The sequence below is a fragment of the Mizuhopecten yessoensis genome, unplaced genomic scaffold (assembly GCF_002113885.1).
Source record: "Mizuhopecten yessoensis strain PY_sf001 unplaced genomic scaffold, ASM211388v2 scaffold1595, whole genome shotgun sequence".
NCBI classification, from domain to species: domain Eukaryota; kingdom Metazoa; phylum Mollusca; class Bivalvia; order Pectinida; family Pectinidae; genus Mizuhopecten; species Mizuhopecten yessoensis.
The window spans coordinates 491,140-498,856 of NW_018404125.1; the positions used below are offsets into that span (position 1 = coordinate 491,140).

The following is a 7,717-nucleotide window of genomic DNA, read 5'->3' on the forward strand; positions in this document are numbered from 1 at the left end:
ACAGTTTAATGATACATTTTTGGAAACTTAGTTGACTGATACATGCTACGTTTACTGTGACAAGCATCTGTTTTCTAAAGGAATACAACATAAAAAACATGAACAGCATTTTTAAAGAAAAGTAACTGGGGCAAAGTTAATTAATTGAAAACATGTTTTTCGTAATTATGATAACTTATTGCTACATGTAACACCGTGATAATGCTTGAACATTTTTGAAAATGTTGATATATATTTTCTTAAACTCGGGGGATGGGGGTGGATTTAACTCGTCACAAATTACAGGAATCAATTGTGATGTACAAATGTAGCATACATCCCTAAATACAGAATCTAGTGTCGGAGCAGTCTTTATCCGGCTCTAGATGTAAGCTACTTCTTCCAATCATCTTCATACCACTTCTGGTGTATTATGATTGAAGATTTTAGAAGGAGGAGCAGGAGGGCGATTGTTTGTATGTGATACATTTAATGTAACAACGGCTTTCGAGAATAAGACGACGGATCGGAACGCTATAGAATATAGACAGAACAATAGAACTACCAACGTGTTACACTGGAGCAGATGAAGAATAAGGACTTCTGTTGATGTAGTGGTTCGTCAGTCTAAATAAGTTGACAACTGTTTAAGTTTGAACCGTCTTAAACATTGACCTTTCCCTATTACGCTCGTTTAAACCATTGGTGACGTTGTAATATAAGATTATTTGATATAACCCCAAACCACGTATATTTTACAAGACTCGGTGTCAAAGTTGTAGTTTGTATTGCAAGTGTAAAATATCTTGGTAATATTTGGCATACTGGACCATTGATAGATAGAAATCTTTGTAAATGTCGTAAGCTAGCAAATAGTACATGTTATTTCAGATTTACATGTGTAAATGGGGCTTAACACCAAAACAGGTTGAAGCACGACCGAAAAAATAAATATTTACGAAAAATACATGCATGTATTGACAGAATAACTAAGCGCATTATAAACAAAGACGTATCTGCGGCCTCTTCGTCAGACCTATAATTAAGACAAATAACGGACTGTAAATAGCTCCAGCGAACGGGTCAAAGTTTGACCAGCATGATCAAGACAAGGGGTAATATTGCCAAGTACAGCTAGAAACGACCTAATGTTCATTCAATAACGGTTCAGGACGCGTGTAACTCAATGAAATTATTTCCAGCACAGAAAGAGGCACCACAAAGGAAAAATGGTCACTTATGAATTAAATGTCATTTTGATGTTTAATAATAAACTTAATTTATTATGATAATATAAGTTAGTATGCGAACTTTCTTAAATATTTTGCTTACACTACACAATGCGTAATTAGCTCATGTGATTGACCCGGATACCCCCTCACGAGCCCCTTGACCAATGGTCAGTGGCCAGCCATCCCTCGTCTTGTTTAAAACCCGAGGTTAGGCAGCAGACATTTTCTCGTGTAAACGCCTACCTCTGTTTACTGATCAATAGAAAGTAATCAAAGAAACGATAAATCGGGTCATGAACTTTCACCTCGGGTCAAGTCCTTCGTCTGACCCAGCACAGCGCCATCTATTTTCATCAGTCTACTCTTCAGTTCACTTGTGGCATTTGGTTAATACAATCGATTTGAATTGTCACCAAACCAAAATATAGTCCTTCAGTGATACACACGGTTTACAGACGTAAATCGGTTTTGAGAATTACACAGAAATACAATGACACTACGAGTACCCTGGGTACACATATTGGTACAAATACTTGGCGTGTCGTCTCACACAGTAACAAACCATTCCACATAAAGGGCTTAATGGTATTTGTAAAAGAAATGAAATTAGATATCATTATAAAAACACGCATCAATTGCCTTTGTTCGGTTAACAAAAGCGCAAATTTTGCTTGTGTTAATTTGCTAAGAATATGGTATGTTGTAATGCTCATAAGCAATTAATTCCAGGGTCATGTCGCATGCTGTTTTATGTTGACATTATTGAGCACTTTCAGCTAACCACAGGGCATTCGGTGTGTCTCCAGGGTTTCGGGAAGCACACCAATGAGTTAATGCTGGACCTGTAGGTGTCTGGTATAGCCTGATCGTTTAACCGACAAAGGGCGTTTTGTTACTATGAATGTCTTAAACGTCAGTCTGGAAATTTAAAACCCCGTTATAAATACATGTGTAACACATGACGTGTTAGGAAAATAGGTTATAAAACACACGAAACAACGCGCACGCTAAACCAGTGGTGACGTTAATGTGGGAGAAACAATGGCTTCAACTTGTCACATATATAGTCTGGCATGGGCGTAAAGGCACCTTTTATCTTGATGTGTTTAATATATTATTAATGTTAACCCCTTTTGTTTCGTCTGGAAGCGTATTATAATGTTTTTCACCAAAGTCCTGTACTATGTAAAGCCTTCGCTGTGCATTAAAATTCCTGCAGTTTTCAAAAAGATTTATCAAGCTATATTTACATTTCCACTGCAAGTTCCTCTATGGGCATTAGCATAAGAAACTGCGTTCATAACCCTATGAACGCAATTTGATCTCCAACTACTAATAACACAAGACAACCGCTAAAAGCAAACATTTATGACGGTAGGCTATTTCAGGAATTTCTTTTGCACTGACGACAAAAACACTTCATCATCGCAGATATAAGAGTTTATCTGTATTGAGGTTAAAAATAAATTAAAAAAACTAGAATGTAAATATAAGGACTAAGAGGCATTTTTTCAATGTTCATACTCGTATGAAATTGAAAAAAATGCCGTTCCATCCTTATATGAATGAGCGATTTGTACTGTAAAATACAAATAGCACACTCTGTGATAGCTCGACAAGGGGACCAGTCGTTCTGGACACGCTGAGACGAGTTTGACACGTACATTGACGTTGTTTTGTGTAAAACGTAACATTTTGATAAATTTATAAAGTTTACGAATATAAGAATAACAAACACGTGCACAACATAAATGACAAACTACACAAAGTATTAGCGGACAGCAAATGTCACTAACCGCGAAAATAAGTAGACGCTGAGATCTCGCGTTAAACAGTACGTTATATTGGCTGTGGATGGTGTGCCTCTGTTACGGTCCTTTAGTGTAACACATAGTGATACTATAGGTGAAGTCTGTCTACCAATTTCTAGGAGAAGAAAGTAAGACGCTAACTCGGGGACCAAGAAATAGGATGCAAACTCTTCGACAAAAAAGTAGGACGCGTGCAATCATGGACTCTAAATAAAGTCAAATGTCATTATCAATATTTTTTTCACAAATGTACAACTTGATGGTGAAACATGCCGACAGTTTTATCAGATTTGGATAATAGCCAACACAGACTAGTGACATTAAGGCACTATTTACAATACGGCACACATGTAACATGATATCATTTGGCATTTTAAAACAATTTTACATCAATTTCTCTGTGGAGGATTTTAAAGAGTTTAAGTGTTCTATACACGTTACTATATCTGCATCTTCGTGAGCAAGTCAAAAACATTCCTTTTTTTGCCATTAACACGTGCTGTACGCCACCTATCATGTCCCTGTAAGTCTATCAATCAGCCCAGCAATCCTCGTTAGACCGTCTACATGTTATTATAGCTGATACCTTGTTTATAAACACTAGCTAACTGGTTACATTTAACAACTACCAGACACAGCCTTCCCAAGAGGCGTTGTTTAATAAATAACCCTACTTACGTTTTAAAAGTAAACTTTCGTTTTATTTCAATTAAATATCTATTCTGTGTAAACCTAATGTATAATCGGCTCTACTTCACAATTGTAACTGAATAAAACAATTGTTGATGGTTAAAAATTATCTCATTATATTATTCAAAGATTTTGTATATGAAAATTACTATGTACTTTTGAAAGTTACAAAATGACTGGCCACTTGGTTCATGGAATGTTTGATTAAAAAAACAAACGATAAAAGGGACTAGCGACTTAGGGCTTTACATGTATTCTAACGTCGTAAATTTCCACAACATAGGGAAACAATAATACACTCCCTCATCAATGTTACTACTTAAATTTCAATGCGAAATGAACATTTTTGCAACTGTCATTCAGTATAGTTTCAACGTAATTTCTGTCTAATTCTTACAAAAACCCAGAAACGTAAGAATTAAATCATTAACAGCAACAGCAATTCAAATAGACATGCATGCTAACTGATAGAGTTTCATATACAACGGGTACGTTAAATTTCCTCAGTGTGCAATATCAGCAAACGTCAATGTAGGCGCTTTTACAAGACTGGCATGTCAGACAATACTTACATTTGATGATCAGGAATCAACAGCTTCCATAAAATATCTTGTCGTGATGCAGATCCTCTTCTTGTTTTGTACCATGCCACACTGCTCTGGTCGAAGCGTGTGTGTGTGGTGGTTCAACAAGGCAATAAATACAACACTTATACCCCTTAATGAGATAAATCCCAGAAAAAAACGTGCCCTCTACCAGAAGTACTATTTTATCTTAAAGATCGTAAAATCCGTACAGAAGTGGTGTGCTGGACTATGTAGAATCCCCCTGTAACATCAGAGTAATACAAACCCGTGTCTATGATAGGGACCCGCCGAAGTCTACGGGCACACGAAAAAACATAACTAATAGGACTCAATATGACTGGCTAGGACCGAGTAGCCGAAACGCCTATCTCTTATAAAGAAATACTTTATTGCGATACAGCGGAACGAGTGTTATATCTTTCTCTAGCATTCTTGTGTAATAAGCAATCCTTTGTAAATTCATTTCAATGAACGTTTTATCTTTAAACGACAGTTTATGTCAACATAAAAGAAGAAAAACTGAAATAATTCCTCATTACACGTGCAAAGAAAACTTGAGAAAGTGCAATGCACTCATCTCCTTTTGAAATACATTTTTGTAGACAGGTCTCATTGTAAACATGTTCCTTTTACGTTTGTATCTATGTTTGACTTCATCTCCGAAATCAAAAGGGTTCCGTCTATGTTACACCTATCTTCACTGAAACCTGTAAGATGTAATGGCAAAATTGAATGTTCATTATGTAACACCTTATTGGTGGTACAGGTAAACAGTGTAATGTCTTTGATGAAGGAACATCGCTGCAGCAAAACAATCAAATCGACAGGGTGTGTAGCTTGGTGTGGCTCCCCAGTAATCTTTAAAGACAGGTATCAGCATGTGTTACCTTAAACCAATCAAATACATTTAAGTTCACCCGAGCCTTCGATTTTGCCATTAAATTCGCCAATGATACAGAGAGGATATGTATATCCGTTGGATTTCGAAGATGCTCGGACTAGTCGAAGGTCTGAGTCGAGTACCCAAATTAATTACGGCATGTGCAGTGACTTTGATTCAGTTTTTATGTGTAGACATTATGAACATTTTGGGTTTTATTTTCTGAGGTTGGTAATTTGGACCCCCTCCGCATGTTATCTTGTTTTTAGTTTTGACAGTAATGAAAATATCACCGATTAGGTTTTTCTGTGGTCGTTTTCATTTTTGTGTCGCCTGCGAATACTGGTGACACATATGTATTGCTACAGACCCTGGACAACGTTTCTTGTCCGTTTAAACGCAAACGCAACGGAAACGCATCAGAAACGCAACGGAAACTCAACGCAAACGCAACGCAAACGCAACGCAAACGCAACGGAAACTCAACGCAAACACATACAAACCGTGTGTACTAATAGGCAACATTTTCCCCGTCAGCACAAAAAATGGAATGATGATTTGTCCCCCGATTTTTTCGTGAATATTGATAATTCGTTTTGAAATGGAATTAAACTTCTAATGGCATCCGTTTGGAACTTAACAATACATTACATTTAACATATAATCACTAAATCTACACGACGCAAAAACACATTCCTTTTTATGAATTCATAAGATTAAAAGTATATTTGATGTTGGTGGTTTCTCACTTATCTTTTTGTTTAAAATTTCTATATTTATTATCCCCAAATATTATTTCAAGGTGAAGTTACGGGAATAGTCTTGAACAATGGTTCTTCGACATCAACAATACATATGGCTACTTCTAGTGGATAGTTATTTTTTTTAGTCTCAAATTCTGAATTCGTTGCTAAAAAAATATTTAATCAATTTGTCGAAAAATAATAAACAACCCAAACTAAGTAACGTACGTGTAATTGGTTATTTTTATTTAAACTAGGCGATTGCAAATGTTCAAAAGGAGAAGAAATATGAAACATGTAATTGGAAAATATTGGATATAATTATCATTATATGTATAAAAACAAGTAAATGTGATGTGTTTGCATAGAGTATTATTTCTGTATTATCTTACAAATCCAACTGATATGCTGCAAGCGAATTCCGTGTAATTAGTGTTTTTTTTTCCTAAAATCGACCTTCTCTATTTATATCTCAAACAGGTATAATTCTTATGATATTCTCTTTAGTGGTATTATATGATAATTATAATCAGTATGTATATGAATGATATTGAAGCCGGAGCGTTAGTTATATGTATTTTATCTATAGATCTTACAACACAACATACATGTATACATTCTATGCACTCTGTTACGCTTAATCATACTCATTGCTGTACCCACGGACTTCGATAATATAATCTAATTCCGTGCTGTACCCTCAAATTACACATTTTCATTTGTCTGAGTGATGAAAACATAATCTGAAATCTGAATTACTTGTGTAATTCCCTCCTTAAAACAGCCTTGAACCAAAGATTTTTGCTTTCTCTTGACAGTCATTTTGAAAAGTATATTGCACAAACAGCACTGATTTCACTATCCTAAACAATAGTGAATTAATCCCAACTATCATCTGGTCTTTGCTTTTACCCGGCCTTACGTTCATTATTGTTTAAACGTGTGGTCACCCCTGTTTCCTGCGGCTATTGTTATTTCGAAGGTAAAGACCACAAGGTTACTACCTGTGGTGTCAGGCACAGGGACCCGGGAATTTGCTACAGTTGGTTGTTTGGACCTATCGCGCCGTGTAGGAATATTAGATGTTCTTCTTCTTCTTCTTCTTCTTCTTCTTCTTGTGAAAAGGCGTCATGTAGATTAACTTAATCTGAGAATTAAGGAAGTATAAAATAGATGTTTTAGCGGTTAACACTATTTCTCGAAATAATTGCCGCCCCTCCTCTCTAACCGCACGCAAGAAATGTACCCTGAACATTTTGCTATATCAAGCTGTGAAAATACTTCGTTTAATACAATCAAAGGCTAAGAAAGTGCGAACGTCGTAGTCGACTCTGTTAAACACACATTTGGCTCAGCGGCGATCGTAGCCCACATCTGTGACGTCACAAGTTCAACGCTGTCAAAACAGCCCTATACCGGGAAGTTTTGATCGTGCGTTCGATATGTGAGCTTTTTAGTTACTTATATGATATAATCCGTCGTCACTTACTTGAGTGGTTAATATTTAAAGTGCTACATACATATATTGTGTTTTCCCCATTTTAATGAAGAAATGAGTTCCTACTGAGAAGGCAAATGATGTGCTGTATGCGGGTGTCCGAACACACATGCGGATGCTATCTAAATGAATCCGTGTTTTTACATAATTCGTTAATGAGTAAATGTAAATATTATACTTTTTATCATTTAATTGATCTCTAGAAAAAATGATGAGCACCTATATACAATACAAAGCAATTGAGTAAATATTGAGTCAAATTAACGTAGGCGCACCCCACCCTTTCTTTACAATATG

The 7,717-nt window shown here is 36.1% G+C and overlaps 1 protein-coding gene across 1 annotated transcript in view; it reads right to left on the reverse strand.

The window, feature by feature from the left end:
• LOC110465800 (DNA damage-regulated autophagy modulator protein 2-like) overlaps positions 1 to 4,586 on the reverse strand; it is a 47,523-nt gene extending 42,937 nt beyond the window's left edge. Inside the window, exon 1 of the mRNA XM_021521915.1 lies at positions 4,285 to 4,586. The gene's annotated coding sequence lies outside the window, so the exon portion shown is untranslated. The remainder of the gene's footprint in view (positions 1 to 4,284) is intronic.
• Positions 4,587 to 7,717: the final 3,131 nt, after the last annotated feature.